We start from the raw sequence: 14153 nt of genomic DNA, 5'->3' as shown, positions 1-14153 counted from the left end.
AATGAAACTTTTTAGTCCCATATTTATTCTGAATATATTCAATCCATCTTCTCCATTCTACAATATATCTCTGTTGCGATTGGTCTTTCAAATATGCTGAAATCTTTGCCATTTCCGCCAGATTGGAAACTTTCAAAGTCCACTCTTCTATAGTCGGCAATTCCTCCTTCTTCCAATATTGCGCAACTAAAAGTCTTGCCGCCATAATTAGATGCAACATCAACTTAGTATCTATAACAGTAGTATCTGTAATAATACCCAATAAAAACAATTGCGGAGAAAACTTTATCCTTTTCTTAAATATCTTTTGCATATTCCACCAAATTTTAATCCAAAAGGCTTTAACCTTTTTACAAGTCCACCATATATGAAAATACGTTGCATCCTCACAACCACACCTCCAACATTTGGGCTGGCAGTTCGGATACATACTTGCTAATTTTTTAGGATCTAAGTGCCACCTATAAAACATTTTATAAAAATACTCTCTTAAATTTTGGGCAGTATTTTTATTTTTATCCAGTTGTTCTGAAACATTCAAGACTTTCTGTGAGCAGTGGAACACCACCAGCAAATCAGGATTTGTAGCTGTTTCACTAGCCGTATGTTGTTTTTCTAATTTATTAGATTTTTACCCTGCCTTTATTATTATAGCAGTGGACATACCTTATGCTCCTTCCTCCCCCTATTTTCCCCGCAACAGCCCTGTGAGATGGATTGGGCTGAGAGAGTGACTGGCCCAAACCCACTCAGCCTAAGGCGGGACTAGAATTCACATTCTCCTGATGATTGGCCCAAAGTCACCTATTTGGCTTTCACACCTAGGGTGGCACTAGAATTCACAGTGTCCTGGTGATAGGCTCAAAGTCACCCAGCCAGCTTTCATGCCTAAGATGATACTACAACTCACATTCTCCTGATGATCGGCCCAAAGTCACCTATTTGACTTTCACGCCTAAGGTGGCACTAGAATTCACAGTGTCCTGGTGATAGGTTCAAAGTCATCCAGGCAGCTTTCATGCCCAAAGACTAGAATTTACGGTCTCCTAGTTCCTAAGCCAGCACCTTAAACACTGGATTAATTTGGCAATACATTCTTGCAATATGTTCACAATTCTTATTGAGAGGGAATAATTGCCTCTAAGCCTGCGTAGAAGTCACAATCTGTCAATCTATCAAAATATTGTGGAGGAATGGGGCTGTGTCACAGAAGAAAATATGATTCATCTCAACTCAAGGTTGGTGGTACCTAATTCTAATCACACTGCCCCCCTGCTATAGCTGAGTTCTAGAAAGCTAATAGCACAGGATGAGTGGACAGGGTCCAAATCATATTATGTGGCTCCATTTATTAAGACAGACTGTCCCTCATTTAGCCCCTGAAAGGTCAACTCAGCCTTGCTTGAAGTACAGGTAATTCTTGACTTACAACCAAACTGGGATCATAATTTCGGTTGCTAAGTAAAGTAGTTGTTAAGTGAGTTACACCCAATTTTATGGCCTTTTTTGCGAAGTTGTTAAGCACTTGTTAAGTGAATCAGTTTAGTTTTTAGTTTAGTTTTATTAAATTTTTATACCGCCCTTCTCCCAAGGGACTCAGGGCGGTGAACAGGGCATATGATAAAAATACAAAACTACAAAAGTTAAAATAGAATTAAATTAATGCCCAAGATAAAACAATAAAATATACAAATATTTAAAACCCAAATTAACTCCCCATCAGGCCAGGCCAGCTTGTTCAAACAGGTGGGTCTTTAACCCGCGCCGGAAGGAGCGGAGATCCGGTGACATCCGGAGCTCCACCGGCAGTTGATTCCACAAAGCCGGGGCGCCCACAGAGAAGGCCCTCCCCCTGGGGGCCACCAGCCGGCATTCTCTGACTGGAGGCACCCTGAGGAGGCCCTCTCTGTGGGAACGCACAGGGCGGAGGGGAGTTGACGCCGGCAGCAGGTGGTCCCCGAGGAATCACACTGTCATTAAGCAAAATATAGCTCTGAAGCCCAAATGAAGCAGTTGGCTGAAAGTAAAAACGATTTGCTAAAGGAAGAAGATTATGGATTAACTTCACCCAGCCTCCCTTTGGAGCAAGCTGACGCCAGCTCAGCTGAAAGTAAAGACTCCAAGACCCAATTGGACCATTATCAAAACACATTGCACACCCCTTTCATAACTCAGGGTGAGAAACCAACCAAGGGCATACAATTTGAACTCTGGTCTAAATATGGCTTTATTCCTAGATTCTGCAATAGCTGATCATTGTTTTTAGAGCTTCTTTGGCAACTGCATTAAATTGATTTAGTCATCCAATTTAGTCCTCAGCCTTATCCTTGATTCTTTGCTACTAATTGCTGAATGCAGTTATAAATAACAACACTGATGCCCTGTGGGAAGCTTTCACATATTGATCTTGGAATCCTAGTGGACAATCACTTAAATATGAGCCAGCAGTGTGCTACAGCTGCCAAAAAAGCCAACACAGTGTTAGGCTGCATTAACAGAGGGATAGAATCAAGATCACGTGAAGTATTAATACCACTTTACAATGCCTTGGTAAGGCCACACTTAGAACACTGCATCCAGTTTTGGTCACCACGATGTAAAAAAAGATGTTGAGACTCTTAGAAAGAGTACAGGGAAGAGCAACAAAGTTGATTAGGGGACTGGAGGCTAAAACATATAAGGAATGGTTGCTGGAATTGGGTATGTCTAGTTCAGGGGTAGGCAACCTTGGCTCTTTTATGACTCGTGGACTTCAATTCCCAGAGTTCCTGAGCCATGGGAGTTGAAGTCCACAAGTCATAAAAGAGCCAAGGTTGCCTACCGCTGGTCTAGTTAAATGAAGAGAAGGATGAGGGGTTGCCACAAAGAAGAGGGAGTCAAGCTGTTCTCCAAAGCACCTGAAGGCAGGACAAGAAGCAACGGATGGAAACTAGTCAAGGAGAGAAGCAACCTAGAACTAAGGAGACACTTCCTGACAGTACAATTAATCAGTGGAACAACCTGCCTCCAGAAGCTGTGAATGCTCCAACACTGGAAGTTTTTAAGAAGAGACTGGACAGCCATTTGCCTGAAATGGTATAGGGTTTCCTGCCTGAGCAGGGGGTTGGACTAGATGACCTCCAAGGTCCCTTCCAACATCATCATCATCATCATCATCATCATCATCATTATTTTAAATGGTGCTCTCCATCCCTCTGTGGTTGGAGCACTTTTCCATTCTGGACAGCATGGCTAATGGTGAGGAGGAATAACAGACGTCGAAGGCCACAAATAGCTGGAGGGAGAGGAGACTCACTGCACTGGCTTCTGGCAGCAATTCTTGCAAAGGGATGCTGCTGCCTTTAGTCCAGGTTCCTACCAAATTAACCTGGGACTCAGTGCAGTACACCACAATTTCTCTTTGCATTTTCTAGCCTTTTATTAGTTCATTCCCATTTTAATCCCAATTCAGTATGCCTTCAAAGGGTGTATCACTTCCAACCCCAGAAGATTAAGCTGCTGTACAATATAGGTAGAGGAATAGGGAGAGGAAATTGGGGTGGGGGGGGAGGGTGTTAGGTAGCTTTCTACACCTTGTGTGCTTAGCCAAAGGATGTGTGTTTCTGGCATGCAACAGAAGCTGCACAAAGGCCTGATGACCTATTTCAGCCACTTACGGCTCTTTCCTTAAAAAAAACACGTATTTCTCAAAGCCTCCCTCTGCTGGCCAAAGCATAACCTCGCTCTAGTTAAGGATTAACCTACATTTGTCATTTGTAAAGCCCGTTGGAGGACTTCTTACAATTACACCATCCCATCACACAATACAAAGAACTATTCAAATACTGCTTTACATAGCCCAACATTCTCCCTTTCAACAACGATGGGCAAATTTTATATTTTAGCTATTCTGAAAATTGTGCAACAGCAGCCAAAAAAGCTAATACAATCCTTGGTTGTGCAAACAGGTATAGAATCAAAATCACATGAAGTATTAGTATTGCTTTATAAAGACTTAGGAAGACCACACCTGGAATACGGGCACCCAATTTTGGTCACCACATTGCAAAAATGATGTTGAGACTTTGGAAAAAGACCAGAGAAGAGCAACTAAGATGAATAAGGGCTTGGAGACAAAAAACATATGAAGAACGGTTGTAGGAATTGGGTATGGCCAGTCTAGAGAAAAGAACTAGGGGTGACAATGATAGCAATATTGAGTAGTTGAGGGGCTACCACAAAGAGAAGGGGGTCAATTCATTTCCCAAAGCACCAGAAGGCAAGACAAGAAGCAATGGATGGAAACTAATCAAGGAGAGAAGCATCCTGGAATTAAGGAGAAACTTCCTAAGAGTGAGGAGAATCAAGCAGTGGAACAGTTTGCCTTCAGAATTTGTGGGTACTTCATCACTGGAGGTTTTTAAGAAAAAACTGGACAGCCACTTGTGTGAAATGGTCTAGGTCAGCAGGAGGTTGGACTAGAAGACCTCTAAGGTCCCTTCCAGCTCCATTCTGATTGATTGAAATCTTATAATCAAAAGTAAATTGATGCAGAATATGGAAGTTCTCTTTAATTATGTTGTCATCAGTGGCTTTATTTCATCCTTCAGAATTTAGGAAAACGCGAGTACTGTCCTAATCTAGAGGAAGAAATGCACACACACACACACACACACACACACATGCAACAGATAATTATTTTGAAGGGGATGAGTGGGAGACAGATCCATTCATATAAAGAATGCATGTGCGAAGTGTAAGATACTTCACCATGCTCTTGATTTCACAATAATCCAGAAAATCATGTCTGTCTAAATCAGATGCAAGTAAATACTATTTCCACTAACTCTCAATTAATCAGGATAAGTCTCCTGCAATTGCTTAAGAGGGAAGGATGTATCGGTTCCTTGTTTTAAGGGTTTGGATGCTCACAGAGGACCATTCTGAGGTCCACTGCCCATTTCTCATCTGTTTCCCCTGAGTAGAAGAAAATGGCCGTTGAGAGTGGATAGAGAAGGGCAGTGAGGAAGGGTTGCAGCCAAGACAATGGTCAGGTAAAGGAAATCTGAGCCCAAAGCGGACATGTAATTTGAGAACACATTTCTTATTTTCAGGGGAACACGGTACCTGTATGTGATCACACATGACATCACTGTTACTTTTACCAGATGCCATGCCGATAGCCTATTTCTTTCACTAAAGAAACAACAGAAACTCTTAGAATTAAGTTTTAAACATTTAACATGCCAAATGTACTATTAAATTCAGATACAAATGTCACCAGGAGTGTAAAGAAACCATTAAATAGTATCCATATATGGGTCTTTAACTTTGCTGTTAAACAGTAAAGAATTAATCCACATCTTTTCATTAAAAACAATTTCCCTCAAAGATTTCCTGCATCTTTATCAAGTGTGCAAATGCTTCTTTAAAACATTTACATAGCCACCTATCTTATACTGAAAATAGTTATCACAGGGAACTTACTGAAACTGCCTTGATTTATATAGAAAATAAAATCAGGCTGATTTTAAAAAGTATGGTATTTAAGATTAGCTATATGGTACCTGAATAGTATGAGTTAGTATCAGTTCTTCAAGGTAAATCAGATTAGGAAACAGACACCTTAAGAATCTTTGGAGTTTCTTTTTATTAAGGGAATAATAACAGAAACTTGAAAGCCTGTCAGAGAGTCTGTCTTTCCCCCTAGTATACCAAAGAGAATCTGTTGTGATTCAGGGTCAGCCTGTGGGTTCGGCAGTTGGGTCGGACGACTCAGAGGAAGAGGGGGGTGTTGAAGAGCTTGCTGAGGGGGTTGGAGAGCTTGCTGATGAGAGCCCTCAGCCAGGCCCCTCCCACCTGGTCACGACAGAGACCCAGCTGTGTGAGCCTGACAGCGTGGATGAAGATGACCCACAGCTGGCCCTGTTCAAGGACGCCCGACGCAGGAGGCAGTCAATCAGGAGTAAACAGAGGAAGGCAATGGGGCACCTCGGAAGGAGGCAGAGAGAAGCCACGCCCTGAACTGTATAAAAGGGGAATGCGTGGGAGGGCTGGTTTGCTGAAGGCAACCGCTTGAATAGTTCCTGTTTCATAGCTCCTGTTTCATGGTTCGTGTCTTGTTTTGCTCTGTTTTATGTTAATAAATTTGGCAGGCTTAATTCCAGCCTCTTGCCGTTTGTAAAGGGGTTGTCCCTGCCTTTTCTGCAGGGCCGGTAGCAGGCTGGTACAGAACAGAATCAAGGCAGAGCAATCTTGAACTTCTTTCTCAACCCTTCCTTTCTTTCAGGGGTAAACTGGTATTTACCTAACAAATTCCTTTTCTACAAGACCATCTCTTAAGAGCATTAGCAATGCTTTGCTGGAACAGATTCCTGGGCCATGCAGTGCAGCAGTTTGTTCTCACAGAAGAAGCCAGCGGACTGCACAAGGAGGCCCACCTTCTTCTCTCAGTAGATGGTCCTCACAGGCAGCCATCCTGCCATCAAGGCTAATAGCCATTGATCCCCATGACTTCTGTGAACTGATCTAACCTTTTTTTGAAGCCAGTCAGGTTGGTTGCCAGCCCCAGATCCCGTGGTAGCAAATTCCAAAGTTTAATTATGTGTTGTGTAACCACATTAATCCTTTTGTGTCTCCTGATTCTTTCAGACATCTCCACAGTTCAGATTTTCAACTTTGGCAATAACCCACTGATACCAACACCAATCACTAAAGACCATATTTTTATTTTTATCTTTAATATTTGGCCAAACAGCAATGATTAAATTCTGACTTAAATCTAAATCACAGAGCCAATTCTGGACACGTCCTTGCTTTCTGTGTGGCCATCTCCGAAAGGATTTCCAGCCAAAAGGAAGAACAGTGGAGACAAATCTACCACAGGAACTGAATGAAGACAGGCCCTTAACTTGCTTCCGTTGTATCTCCCTCAGCTATACAGTAGTGGCCAAAATTGTGGAAACCTTTTGGAAAAAGTGCATTTTTGAGGTTTGATGGCTAATAACACCACTTTTTTTTTGGAGTAGTACCATAAAATTAGGGACGCGGTGGCTCAGTGGGTTAGGACGCTGAGCTTGTCGATCAGAAGGTCGGCAGTTTGGCGGGTTGAATCCCGAGTGCCGCGTAACAGAGTGAGCGCCTGTTACTCGTCCCAGCTTCTGCCAACCTAGCAGTTCGAAAGCATGTAAAAATGCAAGTAGAAAAATAGGGACCACTACGGTGGGAAGGTAACAGCATTCCATGTGCCTTTGGCGTCTAGACATGCCGGCCACGTGACCACGGAGACGTCCTCAGACAAGCGCTGGCTCTTCGGCTTTGAAACGGAGATGAGCACCGGGCCCTAGAGTCGGAAACGACTGGCACGCATGTGCGGTGGAACCTTTACCTTTACCATAAAATTATATATCAATGGAGAGATAATTTAATCAAGAATGTAATGCAACATAGTTTGTTCAATTATCTGTACTGTACTCTATGAAAAGTTATAGCCAAATAACCAGAAAAAGGAAACACAACTTGCTTAGGTTGATATCAGGTAGCTTTCCTTCATCTGATTGTAGCCAATGAGCATGAGTGTTTAGAGAGCCAATCAGGTGTTTTGGCAATGAGCCAATCGGATCACAGTAGGACTCAGTTATTGATGTCATGTATTGAAGCTGAGAGGAGGACATTTGTCGGTGTGTTATGTGATCACTATCAAGTGGGATGGGGGTTTTTTGTGTTCTTTCATTTAGTGAGCTTGTAAAATGTAATAAAATTAAAGTAATGGTGCAAAGAGTTGACTGGTTGCCCAGAAAGCGATGTAAAATAGCATTATTAAGTGAATAAGGCTTATAAAGAAATTAGAAGAAAAATTGGTGGAAACTTAACCAAAGGTGGCATTCCTACTGTACACTTTTCCCAAAAGGTTTCCACAAATTTGGCCACTACTGGATATCTATACTTTGTAAATACAGATGTGTCCATCCAAATGTGTTTGTCATACAGGACAGGACATTTGTGCACTGTAGTTCCCAAGAGCATCAGGGACACTTCTGCAGATACAAACCGTCCACATCTCACCTAAGTTTTAGATCAGTGGGGAAAGAGATTTGTATGCTATTCTGCCATGCCTTTAATTTCTGGTCCCAAATTCTTTTCATATCTGAGTCATAGAATATGGACTGGAAGAATGATTGCAGGAATTGGGTATGTCTAGCCTAGTGAAAAGAAAGTCTAGGGGCGACACTGTTATGTACGGGGATGAATGAACACAAGCAGCGGCTCACTGACACCATCAGGTGGCGCTGTACTGTGACAGGATTGGCTGACTAGCGCTCGGCGGGAAAACCAGATAAAGGGATTGGCCGCGAGCGCACCTGGCCAGGTATATAAGGGGCACAGGTGACCCCTATTGTCCGTTGAGTACTTCCACCAATAAAGAGCTGCCATGCTGAACCCTTTGTCCATCGTATTGCCATGCGGTCGAGAACCCACAATAGACACGACAGCAGTGTTTCAATATTTGAGGGGCTGTCACAAAGAAGAGGGGAGACAACCTAGTCTCCAAAGCACCTGAAGGCAGGACAAGAAACAGTGGGTGGAAACTAATCAAGGAGAGAAGCAATCTGGAACTAAGGACAAATTTCCTGACAGTGAGAACAATCAAAAACCAGCTTGCCTTCAAAAGTTGTGGGTTCTTCATCACTGGAGGTTTTTAAGAAGAGATTGGACAGCCATTTGACTGAAATGGTACAGGGTCTCCTGCTCGACCACGGGTTTGGACTAGAAGATCTCCAAGGTCCCTTACAACTCTGTTGTTATACGTTCTATGAAAAGAATTGGTGGATGGATGTGGCTGCTCCGAATCATATTCCAGATTTTCTGCACTTCTTTTATTCACCTTAAGAGGGCACTCCAATCACATAGCAAGACATCACAGGGGGTTATTACCATTGTACTGCATTGCCTTGTTTTCATCTGCTAGAGAGGTGGGGCACACTATTTTTCACTTAACCCACTTTTTTTGAGGGAGAGAGAAAATGCAATGTTCATTCAGTTGCATAGCAACCGCCTCTTCTTGAAGTCAAAGGAAGGGAAATAAATATTAAATGGATGAAATTAATTTTGTCTGCCATGTGCCCTTAATTCCTATAGTCACCACTTGTTAAATTTTGCTTCAGCAACAAAAATCACCTGCACCTACCTATTAAGCAATGATTCCAAGGAAGCATTTTTAATCCCTACTTCCTTCAAAACCTAGAATTTCCGGTTAATGGTTCTAGATTGTACTTCCTTCCTAGAGGAACTACACTGGGTTTTGTTTTTTTAAATATCTAGCTAAAATAAGTTGGGGTGGTGACCAAGCCTGTTTTTCTCCATAGCAAATTGGCTCATGAGTGACTCTTCGACATTCAATTCTTGGAAAGATGAGTAAACAACACGTGCACTAGGAAACTACAGTAGTGGCCAAAATTGTGGAAACCTTTTGGGAAAAGTGTACAGTAGAGATGCCACCTTTGGTTAAGTTTCCACCAATTTTTCTTCTAATTTCTTTATAACTGTAGCCTTGTTCACTTAATAATACTATTTTATATCTCTTTCTGGGCAACCAGTCAACTCTTTGCACCATTACTTTAATTTTATTACGTTTTACAAGCTCACTAAATGAAAGCATACAAAAAAACCCCAACCCACTTGATAGCGATCACATAACACACCGACAAATGTCCTCCTCTCAGCTTCAATACATGACATCAATAACTGAGTCCTACTGTGATCCGATTGGCTCATTGCCAAAACAAGATGACACCTGATTGGCTCTCTAAACACTCATGCTCATTGGCTACAATCAGATGAAGGAAAGCTACCTGATATCAACCTAAGCAAGTTGTGTTTCCTTTTTCTGGTTATTTGGCTATAACTTTTTATAGAGTAAAGTACAGATAATTGAACAAACTATGTTACATTACATTCTTGATTAAATTATCTTTCCATTAATATATAATTTTATGGTTACTCCCAAAAAAGTGGTGTTATTAGCCATCAAATCTCAAAAATGCACTTTTCCCAAAAGGTTTCCACAATTTTGGTCACTACTGCAAACAGTAGAAATTCAGCTAGAGTCGATCTTTAGAAAAGGCCAATTAATGGAAATATTTCAATAGTATTTATGAGTATTATTTTATATCTTTCCTCCGCACTCAAGAATTGAGAAATCGTCGCCAATGCAACAAATTTTCATTTTTCTGCCAGAAATCAGGAATGGGATCAAGCACCAATAAGATGCAAACAAAGCACATAGGGATCTGGAGCCCCTAGATAGGTTATTGTATCTCAGATTATTGTGACGGGGACTACATAGAGGAAAATTTTCATATCACACTAGTTGCCCTAAGATATTTGAAGAAATGGCTGGAGAAAAATACAGAGAAATAAATAAATACTTCCTCTAGATTCCAGTTAGAAATTTTAAGCATGATGGTTCTCTTGATTGAGAAATGGAGAGTTTTGTGGCACTTTAAAGACTAACAAATGGCTGTAAACCCTCCTTCAATGGAGCTTGACTTTTGGTGATCATTCTCTACAACACAGTAATATCTTCAGGAACGATTTGAAATCTCCACTCTCCAAACTTTCTTTGCCACTAATTTTATTACCTGATTTAGTGGAAGAATGCCCCAGCAAATGATTTTGGTTTCAGTAACTTCCACTTTAGCATTAATTCCCAACTTGTCATGCAAATTCACTTTCTGGACATTACAGAGGACATTTGTATGCTTCTTGCATGCTTTCAACGAGAACACATGGCAAAATCCATTGTTTACTGCAAAGCCCTTAATCATCACCACTCAGATGAAGGGATCTAAGTCAGAACTTTCTCAAACTACAATACTGTGGGAAGAAAAACACCAGATAAAGAAGACCAGATTGATACCTAAGAATAGTTCACTTTTGGAGAGGACTAGAAGAACATTGCTTCATTGTTTATTGTCAGCTACAGTTCCTCTAAGGCAGGGGTGTCAAACTGCCGGCCCACACGCAAGTTGCATCATACAGAGGCCGCGCCCACCCCAGCTCCAGCAATGCAAAAAAAGTCACGATATGTCGTGACACGTCACATGACGTGACGGGTTTGACACCCGTGCTCTAAGGAAACAATGTTTTATAGCTCATTCTGTAAAGTAACAGTTCACTTTCACAAGCCTTGATTTATTTGATTTTTTTAAATCGCACTTTATCACTTTATAAGTAATTATAAAGTAATTATAAGTAATTATAAGTAAACAAAAAGGTGAACATTCCTAATTCTTCTTCCTCCTATTATTCCCCACAACAACCACCTTGTAAATTGGGTTGGGCTGAGAGAGAGTCAACCAGCCAGTTTTCATGCCTAAAACGGGATTAGAACTCACAGTTCTGGTTATTGACCCAATGTCATTTAATTGGCTTTTAGGCCTAAAGTGGAATTAGTACTCACAGCCTTCTGGTTTCTAAGATGGAACCTTAACCATTGCACGAAACTGTCTCTCTTAATGATATTAAAAAGAGCCAATCAGATTAAAAAGTTAATCAAGGTGTTTTAATGGGGCCGACACAGGAGCCAGCTCAACAGCAGACCCATATGTGCCCCTATATTTGTTTTGACAACACTGCTGTCTTGCAACTCCTACTAATGTCACCTACAGGCTTTGTGGTTGTTAATTCACTAAGTCATGTCTGACTCTTCATGATCCTACGGGCCACGGGACACCAGGCCCACCTGTCCTCCACTGTCTCCAGGAGTTTGCCCAATTTTATGTGAATTGCGTCAACAAGACTATCCAACCATCTCATCCTCCTCCATCCCTTATCTCCTTTTGCCTTCAATCCTTCCCAACATCAGGGTCTCTTCCAGTGAGTCTTCTCTTTTTTCGTTAGGTGGCAGAAGCCTTCAGCTCCAGCATCTGCCCTTCCAAAGAACAATGAGGGGGAAATTTCCTTAGGATTGACTGGTCTGATCTCCTTGTAGTCCAAGGAACTCTCGAGAATCTTCTTCAGGACCACAATTCAAGAGCATCAATTCTTGGGTGCTCTGCCTTCCTTATGGTCCAGTTCTCACAGTCATACATTACTACTGGGAAAACCATAGCTTTGACTTTTGTCAGCAAGATGGCATCTCTGCTTTTTAATATGCTGTCTAGGTTTACCTTACTAGCCCCTTTTCCAAAACAATCTTCCATCAGAAATTCCCCACCGCCTTCCAGAAAGATTGGGCAATAAGTCAATGCATAATAGTGACAATGCAGCAATAAATGGGCACAGATCTAATATGAGAATTAAGTATGTCTCCCCCACAAAAAAACAGTGGAGCCCCTCCCCCGCTCCTTTTCCAAATTGCTCTGTCTCTGATCTCATGGCAACCATCCACTGTTCTCACTGACTCTGCAGTGTTCAGCCACCATTTTTTAAAACAGGAGGATCTGGCAACATTTTTGTGGTTCCAACGAACTAAGGTTTTGATCAGAGGATGTGTGTTGATCATGTCACTAATGCAAAACTTTCTGTCTCACAAACCTAAACCCCATTTTTGTGCACAACCATTAAAGGTAATGTGTCTTTTCAGTCAAACGTCTGGAAACAGAGCTGCCAAAAGGCTCTGTAAACGAGATGGGCAGCCAATGAATTTCATTGATTCATTCATTCATTCATTCATTCATTCATTCATTCATTTATTCACAAATAAATAAATAAATATCACTGAATTTTTGTGGCGATGATAAGTGATTTGCCACTGCCTTTATTTATTTTTTCAACTTCACAGTCCAGCTTCAATCCTGCTTCATTTTTGAGATCAATCAAGGCCACCTGGGTGCTGCCATAACTTTCAGCTTCTTATTACTGTCCACCTCTTATATTTCATATGTCTCTGATCTCCCCTTTAATTATCTTCCTTCCTTCTTTATATGTGCCAGGAAAAGCACACACATATTATAATAAGCATCTTAGTCTTAAGATACTAGAAGCTTCTGCTGTTTTCCTGCAACATAGAAATTTAAGCCAGCCTATTTCAATCTGGGTGTGGATTCTGGAGGTTTATTCACAACAGAAGATCTTTGGCAGAAACTAACGTTTTGTAGTCTAACATAACTCCCTGGACAGCAATTCTCGTGACCCATTAGAACTGCATTTCAAAAAACTGTCATCAAATGACCCTTCAAGAATCTGAAGTATGGTTCTGTCACCGTACCCTATAGCTGAGAAGATCTCACTTGCCTCTCCCAGGATCTGGCAGTCTTTTGCAGCTGTCCTGCCCAGCTGTGAAAACATCTGGATGATAAATGACTCTGGCAAACTCTCCCCGCCCCCCTTCACTCACTTGTAAACCAAGGATCCCATAGGTCAGGATCAATCAGGAAACTTTGGAGTCAGGGTGTTAATTAGGCAATTAGGAGGATTCAAGGGGTGGGCGCAGAAAGAGATTCAGCCACCACTCTTAATGAAGTCTGAGATGGAGTTGGGCAGCCGGACTTAAGTGGGAGAAGGTCTGGCTGGGCATCTCTAGTTCTGAAGGAGGAGCAGACGGAGACTGGGGAGGGCAGCTGGGCCTAGAAGCAACTTCCCAAAAGAGGGCAGAGGGCCGACGTAACAGGGGAGGCAGAAGGAGAAAACCGACCTTGGGAAGTAGAGGGATCCTGACAGAAATAGCTGGAAGGTGTGTAAAGATGGGACATCCCAAGGCTGAGCCACTGCTCTGCTGCTTCTTCCCTGCAGCTCCCCTGCTACCAGCCCCAAACCCCTCCCCTCTTGAGGTGTGAATGTGCCATTTGGGGTCTCACTTCAAAGAGCCTTGGCGGAATCATAAATACAAGCCCCCAACCAGGGGCGCTTCAGGGAAAGAGAGGATTTGGAGGGGGACACATCCCAGACTTGCTTCAAGAGACCAAGCCAAGGAGATTTGGCTCCCAGCTCCTGAAACAGCTCCTACCTTTCTGCCTCTGAGCCCGCCCTCCTTCCTTCCTTCCTTTCCTTCTCTCCCCAAATCACATCCAACTTTGCTCCCCAAACCAACTTTCCAGCCTCCAAGCCTTCTCCTCTACCCCCACCCTCAAGGCAGGAGCTCTGGCTTCCAGCCTCACCTGTTCCCATCCACAGGACCCCCACTCCCTCCCCAGGGAAGCCGGTCCTGCCCTCCAGCCTTCTGTCCACCCCTC

The sequence above is a fragment of the Vipera berus genome (genome assembly GCF_964194415.1).
Source record: "Vipera berus genome assembly, chromosome: Z".
NCBI lineage: Eukaryota > Metazoa > Chordata > Lepidosauria > Squamata > Viperidae > Vipera > Vipera berus.
The sequence above is the reverse complement of the archived record's forward strand: the minus strand, read 5'-3'. Positions refer to the sequence as shown.